The 17,648-nt window shown below is 50.9% G+C and overlaps 1 protein-coding gene across 4 annotated transcripts in view; it reads right to left on the minus strand.

The window, feature by feature from the left end:
• Nav1 (neuron navigator 1) overlaps positions 1-17,648 on the minus strand; it is a 230,739-nt gene that overhangs the window by 105,462 nt on the left and 107,629 nt on the right. Inside the window, exon 1 of one of the 4 annotated variants that reach the window (XM_048357256.1) lies at positions 4,555-4,559. The exons of the other annotated variants lie outside the window; for them this stretch is intronic. The gene's annotated coding sequence lies outside the window, so the exon portion shown is untranslated. Of the gene's footprint in view, positions 1-4,554; positions 4,560-17,648 lie in introns of those variants that run through there. 4 annotated transcript variants of the gene reach the window in all.

Consider the following 17,648-nt stretch of genomic DNA (forward strand, 5'->3'; position numbering starts at 1 on the left):
TGGGGAAGAGCTAAGGGTTCGTAGCATCACGCAATGGGCCGCCTGTCCTGCGCTTGGGGAAGCAGGGCCTGGCCTCAGGGGATGGTAGAGGCCTTCTCCGGGACCCAGGGGCACCCACTGGCAAGCTCTGCCTTAGAAGCAACATTTCCGAGAGACTCCAACTGAGTTTTCAACCCAGTGACCTGGGTCTCAAGTCTCTGGCCTGCCTGATGAGGAGGGATCTCAGTCACCTTCCACTGTGGCCCCTTCCGGAAAGGGTGGCAGTCAGTTTCGAGGGCACCCTACCTTTGGCAGAGAACTTGGGGGGGGGTCAAGGAGCTCTCCATGTTTAGCACCAATACTGTCTCGGGGAAGGGTGTGTTAGTCAAGGACGGCCAATGCTGGTGCGGGGTGGGGGGGAGAGGTTAGGAGAGGACCCCAACCTCCAGTCCTGTTTGGGGGAGTGCTGGTTACTGACTCCTGACTTCTCTACCTTGAGAGACCATCTCTCTGCCCACTGAACAGGCTACAGGAGCAGAGTGGATGCGCTCTGGGCATGTGGGATGCCAACCTGTATCAACCTGGGGACACAGACAAGCCCCTGTGCTATGCCCTCTCTCTCTCCTGCCCAGAGAACCTCAGGAGTCACTGAACATGTTTCCCGTCAGTGATGTCTGCCCGGCCCTTCGTGTGACGCCCTGCTCCAATGATGTCCTCGCTGCTGGGAACTGGGAGTGGTTGTTATAGCAACCATTTACACGGCAGGGAGGACCATCTGCAGCAAGGGGCCGGCAGAAGTGGGGAAGGGTGGGGCTCAGGTGTGGAGGACAACAGGGGAGGCCTGGGGCAGGGGGAGGGTTTTGGTTGTGACACTGGTATACTAGACTGGCTGTCTTCTGCCTGTGTCTGCCAGGTAGCTGTAGGTACACAAGCTCTGTGCATCTTCATGGCCACTGCAAGCCGGTCTACTTACTATCCCCACAGTACAGCAGAGAAAGGGGAAGCTCAGGCTGGTTAACTATACTGTCCCTGGCAATACAATGGCATTTGAATGTACAGTCGGGCTCTAAAGTTGCCATGCCCAATACTGGATCCATCAGCTAGAGATGGTGCAATAAATAAATATAGAGAGATATGTCACACACTATAAAACACACTTGCTTAAAGTATATGTTGTATGTATATATGTATATGTATATATATATCATATGCATCTATATATGTGTATATACATACACATATATACACAGGTATTTCAATTGCTTTGCCAGTAGTGTAATTTGAACTCAAGGCCTCATACTTGCTGACACTCTGCCACTTGAACCATGCCTCCAGCTCTGCTTTTGGCTGCTTCATTGGAGATGGGAGTCTTGAGGACTCTGCCTGCACTAGCTTCAAATCGCAACCTCCTGGGATCTCAGACCCGTGACTAGCGAGGATTAGAGGCACGAGCCACCAGGCCCAGCTTCGACGGCTTAAAAAAAAAAATACACTTGCAATGTTGTGCAACCATGACCACTGTCAACTCCAGGAGATAAAACCACCTCTACAGAAACCTGTGCCCCTAGTGCTCACTTGCCACCCACCCCCGCCCCCCCCCCACGCCAATGGACACTGCGTATAAACGGCCCTGCGCACTGGGTGGCCTTTTGTGATGGGCGCCTCACACTGTGTTGTCAAGGTTTCTCCAGGAGGTGTGCGGCACGTAAGTCCTTCCTTCCTTTTCATGGCTGAATAATATTCTAGGCATATCTGCACCTTTTGCTTATTCATTCGTCGCCGGGTGGACACTTGGTTCATCTCCATCTTCCCCCTAATATGAATGCTGCCGCTATGAAAATTCATGTGCAAGTTTTTATATGAACATCTGTTGTTATTTCTCTTGGATATATGCCTGGGAGTGCAATGCCGGGTCATATGGTATGTTTAACATTTTGAGGCACTGCCAGGCTGTTTTCCTAAGCGGGTTTACCATTTCTCATCCCCCCCCCCACACACACACAGCGTGGGAGAGCTCCGGTTTCCACATCTTCACCAACACACGTGGTCGCCCGTCTTTTGTACTGCAGCCATCCCGGGGAATGTGAACCGATAGGACAGATTTAATTTACAGTCTTCTCGCCGCTGAGGATGGGGCACATCTTTCCTATTTAAATTAATTAAAATTAAATTCTAAAAATTCAGTTCCTCCACTGCACGAGCCACATTTCCAGGGCTCGGAACCAACCTCACCACATTGGCTAGGCACTACTGCAGCCCAGAGAACATTCCAGAAAACACAACTGCACTGCACAGTACGCTATGGCCAGCCCACTGGAGTTAGTCTGTACTAACAATCTCACCAGCCTTTTTGAGGTGTTGTCTTGGAGGAGGTGTGTTTTCTTTCTCTCTTTCTGACATGGTCTTGCTGTGTAGATCACAGTGGCTTGGAACTTGTAGATCCGCCTGCCTCCGCTATCACAGGTGTGTGCTATCACACTTGGCCTCCTGCCTCTGCTATCACAGGTGTGTGCTATCACACTCTGCTATCACAGGTGTGTGCTATCACACTTGGCTTCGGCACACATTCAAGTCCTGACTCTGAGACCTAGAGGGGCTTTGATGTTGACTTGCCCGAGGGCATAATGAGTGGTAGAGGAGGAAGGCAGGCAGCGAAGGGCTAAGGGCAGACTTTGTCACTTAGCTCCACCCCTCATCCCATGCCATCACCCCCGCAAACCTGCCCGGCAACCCCTGACGTCACCTCCTTCCCCGGAATCAACCAATGGCAGTGACCTGGTTGCGATGACACAGCCTGCTGACCTCAGACCAGGCCAGCCAGAGAGGAGGTGGGGTGGGCTTTAAGGATTCTGTGGGGGGGATGCTGGAGGCCAGGCCCTGAGGGGAATCCCTTCCCTAGGGGGGTGTTGCTCACACCTCCAGGTTTCACTAGCCCCCACCTGCCCACAGAGCATCTGCTTCAACACCACAGCTGAAATGCTCCCCGCCAGGCTGCCTCCCCAGAGGGCTCTTGTTTCTAGAAATGCCTTCTGTGTCACCGACCCTCTGGACCCTCTGCCGCCATGGCTGGGGACCCTCAGGCTCGGTCCATCTGCCACCAAAATGTCTCCCCATCCCGGGGACGCTCCCACAGCCCCCTGAAAAGACAGGCGTAGACAAAGACCCGGGGGCCGCGCTCTCTCCTGGGGGGGCTCAGCTCGCTTTCAGGAAGATTTCTGATGCAGAAGGCAGACAGAGTCCCACGGTGAGATAGAACAAGGTTTGTGCTGAAGTAGTTTGCTGTCTCTCCGAGACAGGAAGAGAAGAAGAAGGAGAGGAGACAGCATTTCCCCAATATTCTGTATGCTGAGCATGGGCCTGAAACACAGACAGACATTCTGTCCTTGGAACACTGCAGTCTTGGGGGATCAAGTGCAATTATTCCCATTTTATGTGTTTGGCTCAGAGAGGCCCGTTACAACATCTAAGGTCACACAGTTTGGGTAAATGGCATTGTAGGGATTTAAGCCCCGGTGCAACTCTCAAAGTCCATGCTTTGTCCAAAGCAGATGATAAAGGACAAGGAAGACAAGATGTCAGGACACGAGGACCCCTGACTGATAGGCTGGAACTGTCTTCTTCACAGACCACAGCCGGTCCTGGCTGTGGAATGAAGGAGACCAGGGAGTAAGGGAGCCAGGCGCTGGGCTGTGCATTTCTCCACCTGCAGTCCCGGCCTTGCTGGCAGTCCCTGCCGCATCTAATCCTTCCTCGAGGGTGTCCTTTCTCCCCACTGGCTTTGGTCCCAACTGGGGAACCTGCAAATCTTCTGGCCTCAAAGAACCTTCCTAGAGTACCTGGCAGGCTGGCTGTGGGACCTGCCTGCCAAGACCAAAGGCTGCTCGCTGACTGAAGGGGTCACTCACAATCCACCGTCCTTCGCCAGCGCAGGAGCCTGGGAACCAGCAATGCCAAAGCGGGGTGGGGGGGGGGGCTAGGGGGGAGAGAAAGGGAGGGAGAAGAGTGGGAATTCATGTGCTGGGCTTTCTTCTCAGAACCAGAGGGCAACAGAGGTCCTGCCTGGGACTAGTGAAGCCCAGGAAGAGGCTTCTGGGGGAGGCATCGAGGCCTTCACCCCAGTACTCCACCCCACCCCCAGGCCTGCACACAGCCCTGGAGCACCTTAGAATTGCTCAGCATTTGAATGGAGGCTGATTCCTAGGAAGAAATATCATCCCTGGAGAGATGTCCAGGTCTACCAAGCTACAAAGGCACTTCTGAATTGCACGACAAAACATCCCTGGCTGGCCAGATGTTTCCGTGTGTGTGTGTGTGTGTGTGTGTGTGTGTGTGTGTGTGTGTGTGTGATGTGTGTAAGTGTGTGTGCATGTGCTGAAGTGTGAAATCAGGACATGGTGCTGTCCCTTAGCTTTTTCACTCTGGGATGGTGCTCTACCACTTAAGCCCCAGCTCCACCTCCAGCTTTCTAGTGATCAACTGGAACCAAAAGTCTCACGGACTTTCTTTCCTAAGCTGGCTTCGAGCCACGACCCTCAGGTCTCAGGAGCAAGGACGATAGGCATGAGCCACCAACACCCAGCATGTGGACTTGGAAGAGGCCCCGCTTGACTTGTCTGCTCATGTCCTCTGTCAAATGGGGCAGAAGTGAACACCACTCGGTGCTGGCTACAGCTCGGCCTGAACTCCGCACTCCACACAGGGCAAAGCAGTGACAACTTTGCCGATGCCAGGGGCGGAGGGCAAGGGGGCGAGGCCAAGAGCCCCCTCCGAGCAGGCAGAGGAGGTGCTGTCCTAGAAGGGCAGGGCAAAGGCAGCAATGTGACACGGTTTATCCTCTATCCAGGGTGGGGCGGGAGGCCAGGGCACACACAGGTGGCCGGCTTCTGGGAGGAGGAGGACCAAGGGGGACAAAGGACAATCCTTATTCTCAGAAAGAGATGCCCTCGGGCAGAGTTATGTCACCTGTCCCTCTGCCTTTTTGCATCATGCTGTCGTCGAAGCCCTCTCCATCCCTGCAGGACTGGAATTTTGAACACAGTCTCTCTGGCTCCAACTCCAGGGCTCATGGCGCTGGCACCCGCATTGCACCACGGAGTAAACAACCGAACAGCCAGAGCACAGGGAACGGACTCCTAGCTGTGTGCTCTCCAGACTCGCATGGAACCTTTGTCAATGGGAGGTAACTATTCCCGGGTACACCTGCTGCTCCCCGCCTGCGGTGCCAGCTTTCCCAGACCACCCCCCTCCTTCCCCCTGCACAGCCAGAGCTGGGGGTCCTGGCCACACTCGCCCTGCAAATGATCCCCCAGCCTATCTCAAGCCAAGAAGCCCCAGCAGCTGGTGACCTCTGACCCCCTCCCGAGGGCCATCAATATTTAACGAGCAGGCTGCGGAGTGGCTTCCAGGGGCGCAGGAGGAGGGACGGGAGAGGAGTTGGGCTGCTTGGGCCTGGCTGGCTGATTCCCATCCTCCAAGAACAAAAGGAGATCCATGGCCCTTGAGGTCTCCAGGCCACGGCCCTTCCTTCCCCCTGCACCCCGACATCCCAACTGGGAGAGTTCCCAGTGACGTCTGGGAGGCTGATGTTCTCCTCTGATTCTCAGGAGGGTGTTGTCATGGTAACAGCAGGCCAGTGCTTCCTTCCTGGGGACAGGCGTGAGCAGTGTCTGTGTGTGTCCCTCTTCCACTGGGAAGCCAAACTCGGGGACACACCAAAGGAGAGGAGTATTTTGTAGGGGGGACACACGACTTTGGGCCTCTGTAACATGAGATTTCAGCATCCCTCTGATGACACTCAACTCCTTGGCCTCAGCAATAACTGTGTTGGCTTGATCTTTATTTCTGCACGCTTTCCCGCTCCTCAGTCAGCTGGCCGCTGGAAGCTTCCCAACATCGTGTCCTCTCTCATCCCAGCCCTACTACTGCTCTGCCTCAGGGCCTTCTCTTGGGGGAGGGGGAGGTAGAGTGCCTGGTTAAAGTCCTGTCTTCTCCCAGAGCTTTCATAACTCTCCCCCCCCACCCCCCGCCCCAAGCTCTAGAACATTTCATCTCTAGTCCTCTATCCAGGAGCACGAGCTGACTTGGCAGGTTAATCTCGGCGCCCCTGCTCTTGTCTCAAGGCACTTCTGATGGAGCCCCATTGAAAGCCAGCAATACCGGGCAATCCCACAGGTGCACAGGAAATGTGGCTTGAGTAACGGGTGCGCCGGAGTGTGGAGACTGCCCTTTGTCAGGCCTTCTCTTGGCAGTTATCACTCTTCCTTTCTCGGGGTCCCTGCTGGAGCCTGTAATAAACTTCTACCACAAGTTTTATATGGCTGCTTCCCTCTGGGGTGGGGGCTACAGGCATTCAGGCTGGTCCTCAGCAAAGGCCTGCTAAGCAAATACATCCCCTGGGCCTCTTCCCTCCCACCCCCAGGCCCTGCCACACACCTGTCCTCCTCTGCAGGTATCTTCGGCTAACGGACATGCAGGGAGGCAACTTCATGCCCCCATTTGCCACCCTACAGCCTCCTCTCGCCAGCCCTGCTACCATCGCATCTCTCCAGCTCACTTCCTTCAGGAAACTTCCATGTTCTCCCAACCCCCAGGGCCTGGTCTACCGTCTCAAGACCTGTTTCCTGCCTCCCCAACACCAACCATTTCTCCAGACTGCGAGTGACTGGCTGGATTCTCCAAAAGCAGAGGCCGGCTTTTCCTGACCCCATTTCCACAGGTGCCTACTGTCTCCATTCCTACTGGGTAGCTCTGCTTCGTGCCCCCAGCGAACACCTGACAGGTCCAGTCACACACACACACACACACACACACACACACACACACACACACGCACCCTTTGTCTTCCTCCCTGATACCTCCATCTCAATGCTCCCTCATCACATACAAATCAGAAGGAAAATGGCTCCCCAGACACCATAAATGCTTTTAATGGAGACTAGGAACTCATTCTAAAGATTTTCCTACATTTTCTAGGCCATTACAAACTCCTATTACCAGGGAGCTGCAGCAAATTTCCCTGGGCAGGCAGACATATATATTTTACTGGACATACAACTCTTTACCACACATTGAAAAACCACAATAAAACTCACTGCCCCAGACTTATAAACCTGAGCTATCTGCCACTCATCCCAGTTTCCAGCTTTCAGTGGTTCTTCTCCTTACACAGCTTCTTAGGGGACGGAGTCGGCCAGCTGTCAGGGAATGGCGCTCTGGGCGACTACAGCCTTGCATTTCCCACAGCTCAGTGCTCACTGTATCGCAAGGCGGGTACCTGCGTGTTTCCACACTGACAGTCAGCCGCTCTGTGCTATCTAAAGTAGTATTACCCCCAGTGAGACAACTCGGGGTGAATGAATGCATGTATACATGAAGGAGCGAGTAAACGGACGCGCGAGTGCAGAAGTGGGTTGGCGGATAGATGGATGGTGCATGCATGCATGCATGGGTGCATGAACGGATGAATGGATGAGAGAACTAGTGAGCGAAGGAGAATCCAGCCCAGAGCGGTTCCACAGCCAAGAAAGATTGGGTGGAAAGAAAGGAAATGCAGAACAGGAAAGGGAGCAACACATAAAGTGTGATGACCAAGACAGACTCAAGCTCCGAGGTGGCTTGAGGGAGAATGTTATTCCCCAGATCTGACATCAGGCCCCTGGCCCAGAGCCAGGGTTACATCTGGTGCGCTACCTGCAGAATTCCAAAGCCATGTCCGGGCTGACTGGACAGCGTGGTGACCAATGAGTAAGGAGGTTCTGTAAGACCCCCCCTTTCCTCTCCTTCCCCACAGCTGGATATACGATCTGCAGGAAAGGAGGCGGTTCGCCTTCCCGAGCCCGTCTACAAGCCAGAGCCAGTCTTGTTCCTCAGCCATGGCCTAGGGGCTGCCTGAGCTGTCCACACTCCTCGGAAACACCTGCCTTGGGTCACCTCTGTGCCTTTGCTCACGCTGTGCATTCACGCTGGAATCCCCTCGTCTCCTTCCCATTTCTCCATGTCTCCTTCCTCCGTCACCTGTCTGTCTGTCCACTCAGTGAGCATACTCTGAGCACCGTCTGTATGCCAAGCACCACACGGGACTCCAGGGATAAAAACTGAGCAAACAAAACAAAAAGGCGCCCAGGGAGCTTCCTCTGATCCTCCCACCCAGAATTAATCATAGTCTGTCGGGTTTGAACACACTGCCAGTGCCTACATGACAGTGGCTCTCAGCAGAAAACAGACATTCCCTCTCCCCCCCACCAGAGGACCCGTGACAGTGTCTGGAGACATTTTTGATTGAGGGGGCTACTGGCCGTGTGTGCTTTTAGACCCCTACGATGCACAGAGCCTCCCCCTTCCACAAAGGATTCTGGAGCCTCAAATGCCGAAATGGTCTCCATCTCATCACGCCAACCCCACACTGACCTCCCTGACCTCCAACCCCTGACCTCCCTGCTCCCACTGAAAAGACCTTAGGTTCCCTGGGGGGGCAGGATCTATGTACTGAGACTTGTAGGGTTGTTCATGCAGCGTTACAGAGGTTCTAGAAATGTCCTGAAAGTATATGGAAAACGTAGTTCTGGGGGGAGGGGGGCGGAAGTCCAATATTAGACAAGTGAAGAGCCATGGATCTGGAGTCCAAGCCTTGCCTTGGAGGGGCACAAAGGCCACAGTATTTAGTCATGAGGGGTGCAGAACGCCCCAATTGCTCTGGGAGGGCTTCCACCACGTTCTTTGGATCACGTGTCCTCCTCTCCAAATTTAGGCTCGATTTTGATGGGGAAAGTGAGCTAGATCATCACCCTCCTGTTAGTATCAAGACAACAAATTCCTATGAAAAGGGGGACTCTGGGCCAGGGTGGTTCCCTCCATAATTCTAGTACGCGTAGGAGGCTGAGACAGGAAGATTATGAATTTGAGGCTAGCCTAAACTACATAGTAAATAAGATCCTGTCTCAGGAAAGAAAGAAATTACCAGAAGGGGTGACACTGATGAAGGCGCATGGTACTCATAAAACTGACACGTTGAATGGGAACCTTTTATACGACTAGAGATAATTTTAAAAATGAAGAGAGACATGGAGGCAAACGACAGACGGGGTGACATTGATCACTCTACTCATAATGTTGAGGTGAAATCCCTTTGTACAATTACTTAGTGAGAAAAAAATGAAATAAACATTTGAAAAAGAAACAAAAAGAGCTGGGCACCAGTGGTTCATTTCTGTCATCCTAGCTACTCAGGAGGCTGAGATCTGAGGATCATGGTTTGAAGCCAGCGTAGGCAGGAAAGTCCATGAGACTCTTATTTCCACTTAATAAGCAGAAAACTGGAAGTGGCACTGTGGGTATGGCAGTACACACCAGTGATCGCAATCTCACAGAAGATAATACAGGGAGCACAGTACAGATTAAAAAAAAAAAAGCTCTATCTGAAAAATAACTCAAATAAAAAAGACTGTGTACATGGTTTATGTGACAGAGCACCTGCCTAGCAACATCAAGACCCTGAGTTCAAACCCCAGTGCCACCAAAAAAGCAAACACATAAAACAAAAAAGGAGCAGTTTTGCTTTGGAATCTGTTGAGAATATGTGAGCAGAGATGGGTAAGCTCTTCCTGTGGGCTTGTGGGGATAAACTGCCTCTCAGAAGCCATGAAAGGCCCCAGAATCCCCACTCCATTCTCCCCATGTTTCCCCGACAAACTGAGGTCTTAAACTGGAGGTCAGGCCGTGCGTGGAGAAGGTGACGTCTCTAAGTGACCCAGTGCCAGCCTCTGCGGCTCCCCTCACTGGCTTCTTTTTTTTAATGGAGATGGAATTTATCAATGTGAGAGGCAATTTCATTCTATGATGTCAGGGACAAAGAAGAGATAAAAGGACATTTGACTCCCTGCTGTCAGCCAGAGATGCTAATGAATCCTTTGCTTCCGAAGACGATTATCGGACAGAATAATTCATCGCTAGAGATTAATTGGACTAATTACATTGGCTCTCAGAATCCCTTGCATAATTATTTTCTATCAGGCGGGTGTCAGTGATAATCGTGTGATATGGGAGCCTCTTCCCCTGAGTGAGCAGCCAGCAGAATGGGATCCCTGGGTTTGAACAGTAGGCAAATGTAAACACCAGTCAGCTACCGTTTCAGCTCTGATCTGGTTCCATGGTGTCTCCGTGTTCTGTGTGCTAATCCCTGTGTGTCAGTCCTAGGGCTGGAACTCGGGGCCTGGGCACTATCCTTTAGCTTTTTTTCCTCAAGGCTAGCACCCTACCACTTGCCCCGTAGCTCTACTTCTGGATTTTTGGTTAAATGGAGGTAAAATTCTCACAGACTTTTGTGTCCAAACTGGCTTTGAACTTCAATTCTCAGATCTCAGCCTCCTTAGTAGCTAGGATTACAGGCATGAACCATGGGTGCCCAACTTGGGAACTAATCCTGTATTTAGGCAAATGCGTTCACATCTAAAATCTAAGATCATCTTCCTTATTCCTTCATTCAGATGTTCTTTAAAAACATCCCATTTCCTCCCCCAACCTGTTCTCTTGACCCCATGGCCAAGGGGAGACCAGAAGTTGAGTGGATTCACATTCCTCTGAGAAGGAGGTTGACCTGCTCTGCTTTGTCCCTCATCCCCACTCCCCAGTGCTGACCTCCCCTACCAGCCCCATCCCACCCATGAGACCCAGGTCAGGCAGCATGGAGCTAGGAGAGTCCCTGCACTGTTCTGTGACTGCAACCATGCAATCTCTCCCTGCTGCAAGGAAAAGCCTACCACTTCTCTATGCGACACATGCGCACTGCATCACCAAAGACCGGCGTGTTGAAATAAAACTCACAAGCAAGTCAATCTGACATGTAATAACCTGAGCTGTCACTCCAAGTTCGGTGGCAATTAGATACACACCAGCCAGGAGGTCACCCTCCTTGAACCATAAGCAGATGGATCAGGAATGTCTAGGTTGGCACTACTGGAGATGGTCAGAGGGAAAATTGGAGCCCCTGGCTCCCTCCCCAGCTGTCCCATCACAGGTGACTTGGGAAAAAAGGCTTTTTTTTCTCCGCTTGTTCTCCCCATCAACAGCTAATCCACCATGACGTGGGCTTCAGGAAGCATTAGACTGGCCTCTGGATATGCTGAACCTTGGAAGCCAATATGCTGTGGAAGCCAATGTGTGTGGGGTGGAATCCCAGCTGCACCATGAGATCTGTGGGCTCACACAAGACTCTTGGGTGTCTGCGAGTCTCATTTTTTTTTTCACCTGTAACAGGAAAGGAATCATATCTACTTTTTAAGAAGATTAAACTTGATAGTACCTGTTAAACACTAACACAATGTCTGATAGACAGTAGGCACTAAAATGGCATCACTGTTGCTACTGTAATTGTAAGTAGGGAAGCTTACCTAGTTAGTTCTCTTTGGTCATGAACGTGGGGGTCCCCGGGGAGGCCTCTGCTTAAAACCCTTGCCACTTCTCCAACCCTCGGGAGGAAAGGAGCTGAGGGACTGGACGCACAACACACGCCCACTGGGTCAGATCTCCTTCCAACCATCAACCTGTGCTGGCAGAGGAAGCATTCGATGAAACCTTCCCCCACTAGTGGCCTAGATTCAACCAGTGAGACACATCTGGATTCATCAGATAAACCCTTACAGGGGTGAGGAGCCTTTTTTTTTGTGCCATGGGCCTTTTGTATATTTCTAACATTATTCACAGGCCATACAAAATTATCTATACAGGCAGAAGGCTGTCAACAGCCTACCAGAAGCATACGTGTCTGCCTAATTATGTACCAAATAATTTTGTGGACCTTATATGGACTGTGGGTTGGATGTTCCACATGCTGGATAGAAGGAGGATCACTGGTTAGCCATTCCATGTTATAATTTATAGAATTCTGGATATCTCGGTAAAGGAGACTTTCCTAAATATGTCCTGTAAAGACTTAGAAGGGTGCTGGGAACTGGTGGCTCGTGGAGGCTATGATTTGAGGATCAGGGTTAGAAGTCAGTCCAGGGAGTAAAGTCCATGAGATTCTTACATCCAATTAACCAACAAGAACAACAAAAAACCAAACAGAAGTGGGATTGTGGCTCAAGTGGTAGAGTGCCAGTCTTGAACAAAAAAAGCTAAAGGATAGTACCCAAGCCCTGAATTCAAGCCCCAGTAACAACAACAACAGCAACAACAACAACAACACACACGGAAAGCCTCTGGAAAAGCAAAATATTTAAGAAGAAGCTGGAGAGCTGAAAAGTTTACATCACTGCAAACCCACACATATAGGCCAGGAAGAAGTGACAAGGGGCTGCTAGGTACCTCTGTGCAGGAGCAGCAAAACAGAGCCTCTTCCTGCCTCCAGCTCTTCTTGCTGGGGTAGAACAGAGAAGCAAAGTCCGAGGGAGGTTGGCTGGAGGAGAGGCAGGCTGCAGGGGATCTGGGCAATTCTCCAGAAAGAAAAGGATACATTGCTCCCAGGAAGCCAATTGAAGGTATCTTTAGGAGGCAAAAGTGGCCAGATAAGTAGCAAAAAGAAAACCTACTTGGAGAAACAGCCAAATGGATTAGAATGGGGGAGGGGGGGTAAGAGGCAAATACAAACACAAAATAATCTTGTGGTGACAACCTGAAGACTTAGTATCTAGTGCAGTTCACAGTGGGGCACTGGATGCTGGGAGCACCCCAATTCCTGAACCATCTTGTCCTATAGTTTAATCAGGCTGCTCAGCACACACCTTGACTAAAGAAATGGGTGTGGGAAGAAATTTTGGAGCATGATGCTGGGGGGGGGGGGGAGGGGTAGGGATGGGACAGCAAGGAATTCGTGCCAGTTAGCAAACAGCATCTGGAGCAGTGAAAAAGAGGGGCTGGCAGAGGATGAGGAGAAGCCACAGGCCTAAAGACATGTGTCTCACTTTTGCTTAGGACCAACAGGACTCTGTGTGTGTGTGTGTGTGTGTGTGTGTGTGTGTACAGGTGCTAGAGCTTGAACTCAGGGCTTGAGCACTGTCCCTTGGCACTTTTGCTCATGGTTAGTCCTCTTATCACTGGAGCCACAACTCCACTTGTGGCTTTTTGCCGGTCAATTGCAGGTAAGAGTCTCTCACAGGCATTCTGCTTGAGCTGGCCTCTTTGAACCATGATCTTCAAATCTCAGCCTAAGTAGATAGGGTTATAGGAGCTGACAGCACCCAGTTTCGACTTCCTTCATTTTTAGGAGAACAGGAGGATACCTGTCCCGTTGACCTGCAGAGAAATCCTAGGTCCCCTTTACTGCAGAAAGCAAATGATGGCTATTATCAGGGGTATTCTGGGTCATGGGGGCCTTAAAACACGTAGCTGAGGGCATTTCCCATATCTGCATCAGGCCATCCCAGAGCATCCAGAAGGATGGGCTTGAGGAACACAGGGGCCTGGCTGCTACTTCTTGTCTGCACTACCTGGCTGTGTTTCCTGGACCTGTTCCTCACCTGTAAAATGATCCGGATGTCATTTCAAGCTCTGCCTTGCTTATCACTGTGGAGGAAGTGCTGGCTCCTGGGCGGAGGCCCACAGGGAGGGACGGTCACCACAGAGCCTACCACGAGCAGTGATGGGTCCCAGACAGTCTGGCCTCCAATCAGGAAGTGTCAGGTGTTCAGGGAGCCAGATGGGGTGGAAATGAAAAGAAACATCCAAATATGCAGTAAGGGACACCTTGGCAGTATTTCAGGATGTTTCCTACCCAGTATCTCTGAGGGGAGGAGGGGAGGGCCTATTTGTCTCACAGCCCCTGGCTGGGGAGATGCACTTATGGGTCTGGAAATCCTGCACATCTGTGCTGAGGCAGGCCTGGGTTTTCTCTACACTTAATTAAATGTAACCATGGTTTGCAACAATGTTTCTCAGACTGTGATTCAAAACAACTGATGTTTTTAAAAAGCTGCAAGGCTGGAATAAATCATATAGTCTATGCTAGAGCTGAAGAAATCATTATTAATCAAAACTGTTTATGAATATTTACATACTAATATATGAAACCTCTTTTTGTTTTCCTTTTGATCGGTTGTGGGGCTTGAACTCGGAGCCTGGGTGCTGTCCCTGAACTCTCTAGCTCAAGGCTTAGTCCTCTACCACTTCAGCCACAGAGGCACTTCCAGTTTTTCTGGTGCTTAGTTGAAGATAAAGAGTTTCACAGACTTTCTTGCCTGGGCTAACTTTGAACTGCAATCCTCACATCTCAGCCTGTTGAGTAGCTAGGATTACAGGAGTGAGCCACCAGCTCCCAGGGAAACTCTTTGTATCATACATATCACAGACAGACTTGTGCCTAGAATACACACAGATAGTGAGAGAATGTAGAAGCAGAAAACCCCAGTTGCCCTCAGTAACACTGAGGGGGTACAGCACCCAGATCTCAATTTCTACCACCTCCTCTACTTAAAACCCATGAGTGCCTCAGAGAAATGGCTGATTCTTGGAACACTGGGGCAGGGGTTATGTCGGATGAGCCTAGAGCAACTTACAGAGCCAAAATAGCATGGTGATGTCAGGGTGACACAGGAACCATCGTCTGAACGACCGACTGTAACATTAAGGGCTGATTTATTACTCAAAGTATAAATCATCCCCAAGTACCCACTGGTTTAAATCAACGAATGAGTAAATGAAGTATGAACTTGGAAGAAGAGACGATTCTCCTATGGGAGAGAACGAATGTTGGAACTCCCTTCCCGGAAGTGGGGTCCCCCTTGAATGTGGGCTGCATGGACGCAGACGGCCTTCTAAAGATTCCACTATGGAAAGGTGATGGCGGGGGGGGGCAGGGAGAATGGGTAAAGCTGAGAAGCTTGACTGGTCAAGGGCAACACTGACAGTCATTGGTGCACACCCCCCTCACGGCTGTCACGAGACTGGCATCCTCACAACCCCTGTGCCACCAAGATGAAGTGCCAGGTAAGCCCACATTGAAAGACTAGAACGCTACAAAATGCTCAAGGTGACCAAAAAACAAGGGAAGTCTAAGAAATGAACACAACGTGGAAGAGTCTGGGTACCCTCTGAGAACCAAAGGCAATGTTACCTGGATGGGATCCCGGAACAGAAAAAGGACATTAGGTAAAATCCAAAGGATGGACTTCAATAAATAATAATGTATCCATATTGGTTACACATAATATGACCCAGATATGGTGCCTCCCCCATAGCTGGGATGACGGGCCTGCACCACCAACTACAACCAACCACTGGTCAGGATGGAAAGTAGCCAGGATTACAAGTTCTAGCCACCACAATGAATGGGCCAGAACAACTGTATTCTTCAAAAAACAGAGGATGTGTTTCCAGGCAGATTTCACTGGAACCAAGACACAGTGAACAGACAATTTTGAGCAGAGAAGAGCAAGAATCCCAGCTTGTCCAAACACTAGGCAGTGTTACCCACAGAGTAACATGGTTCACCAGCCCTACAAAATATTCTGCCAAGAAAGGATCCTTTGGACAAACACTCTGTGAGGAGATTCTGTATGGTAACCCACTCCCAGGGAGCCACAAACCCACTGAATATAAAGACTCTGTGAGCTCTTGCCATTGAAAAACCTGTTTAACCTTTTTTAACCCAGAGTTTCCTCTTTATTTGACCACAGAGCCTTTCATTTTTAAGTAAGGCTAATTAACAGGTTTTACAGAATTCCCTCAGGGAAGTGCTGGCTTGCAGAGGGAAGAAGAGGAAGGGGAAACTAGAAAAGTAGTAAGGTACACAATTGTGTTGACCTAGTATGCAGGGATAAGAAAGCAGGGTATTACCCTCTGAAGAGCCCACCTCAAGCCACCGTGTTGGTGACATTGGCCTCAGACGTGGCGTCTTCCAAGAGGTACAGGGAAATGAACCAGAAAGATAAGTGGTAAAAACCCTCAAGACTGAGATGATTGTGTGAACTAAGAATGGCTGAGAGAGAGAAGCAGCAATCAGAAGCAGCAACCACAGAGGGAGGTTAAGGGCAAGACAGAGGACCATGAGGAGGACTGGATGAAAGAAGAATGAGAAAGTGTCACAGTTGTGGGCCAGGCCAGCTACCTGATTGGGGGGGGGGGGGGGGGGAGAGAGACAACTGTTTCTTCATTCTAAAGGACCAAGACAGGGTACAACCCAGTAAATTCAATCTATGCCACAGGACTTTAAAAGGTAGTATCGGATTACTACTCAGAGAGTAAGAGAAACACTGCGTATGTTCTGATATCTACCAATCACTGAATAATAGATGGGGGAGAATACACAATCTGGCATACAAAGGAGCCTCAAATAAATGACACATATGATCTGCAGAGTTGTTCCCCCACTGCCCCTTGGAAGCAGAGTCTCTGGGAGGCACAAGGATCCGATACCAGTTCACATTCTCTTTCCACCACTTCCTAGCTTGGTATCTTCAGGCAAGTCATCAACTTCCCTGCCTCAATTTTCTCTTTAGAGGAAGATTTAATAACTTTCAGAGAGACTCGTTTGGCTTGGAGGAAGGAAAGGGCCTCTGGAAGCCCTAGAGAAGATTAAGTACAAACAGTCCTGGGGCTGGGGCTGGAGTTCAGTGATAAAGCAACAAGGCCCTGAGTTGGATCCCCGGCATTGCCAAAAAAAAAAAAAAAAAGAGAGCGAATGACAGAAACCTATGGTGAAACCAGGTGCTGGTAGCTCACGCCTGTCATCCTAGCTACTCGGGTAGGCTGAGATCCAAGATGCAAGTTCAAAGCCAGCCCAGGCAGCAACATCTGTGCGAGACTCTTATTTCCAATGAAATGAACCACCAAAGAAAAACAGAAGCAGAGCTGTTGGCTCAAAGTGGTTAGAGCACTGGGAATGGCAAACGCTCCCTCGGCAGGCTTTCCCGGCCCACCAAAGATAGGAGGAGCTCCTGGTTTCCTTTGCATATGGCTGCCTCACTTTCACACTGGTGATTGAAGGCTCCAGGGTCCTTATTCTCCCAACACCTTCAGCCCTTTGGGGGACAAGTTGTGAATGAGACCAGTACTCATCTTGGAGGGGCAAAGGTGCTGAAAGGGCCAGCTGGCCTCCCTCAGCCTAGGGCACCTCAGGGTGGCTCCCCTGGGCTGTCTGACCGGGGAGGGAGCTTTGTTCGGGTAACCCTGGAGATGAGGCCTACTGCTGCCCCCCCAACCCCCACTGACACACACACCCCCAGCAAGCCAATCACCCCCTCCTTCTGGGCTTCCCCACCTTTCTCTCCCCAGCATCTGTGCCTGGATTGGAAGCAGATGGAAGGGAGGGGCTGCCAAACCTCCTCTACTCCCCTGGGCCTCCACCCCCCTTCCCCCTTCACCTCCCCCCCCCACCTCCTTCTTCCTTCAGGCTTTTTCTCCCAGGGCTGAGGAGGGAGAGAGCCCGGGATGGGAGGGGAGGACACGATGAGGGGAGGTGTGTCCTTGAGCCTGGCTTGTGGTGTGCTGATGAGTGGGTGGTAGGAAGTGATGAATTTGCAGGGATGAATGGAACCCTCCCCTGTGGAAAGCAGCTTCTTTTGTTGGAGGCTGGGGGAAGTTGGACAGCTAAACAAAATTGTAGTCCTTGTTATGCCTTCCTTCCTTCACAGTTCAGTCACTAACAAACCGGTTACAGTGGAGAAGTTAAGACCACAGGATCCAGACCCTGGGTGGCTCACGTCTGTAAACCTAGCTACTCTGGAGGCTGAGAGCTGAGA

Source organism: Perognathus longimembris, chromosome 11 (assembly GCF_023159225.1).
Source record: "Perognathus longimembris pacificus isolate PPM17 chromosome 11, ASM2315922v1, whole genome shotgun sequence".
Lineage (NCBI taxonomy): Eukaryota > Metazoa > Chordata > Mammalia > Rodentia > Heteromyidae > Perognathus > Perognathus longimembris.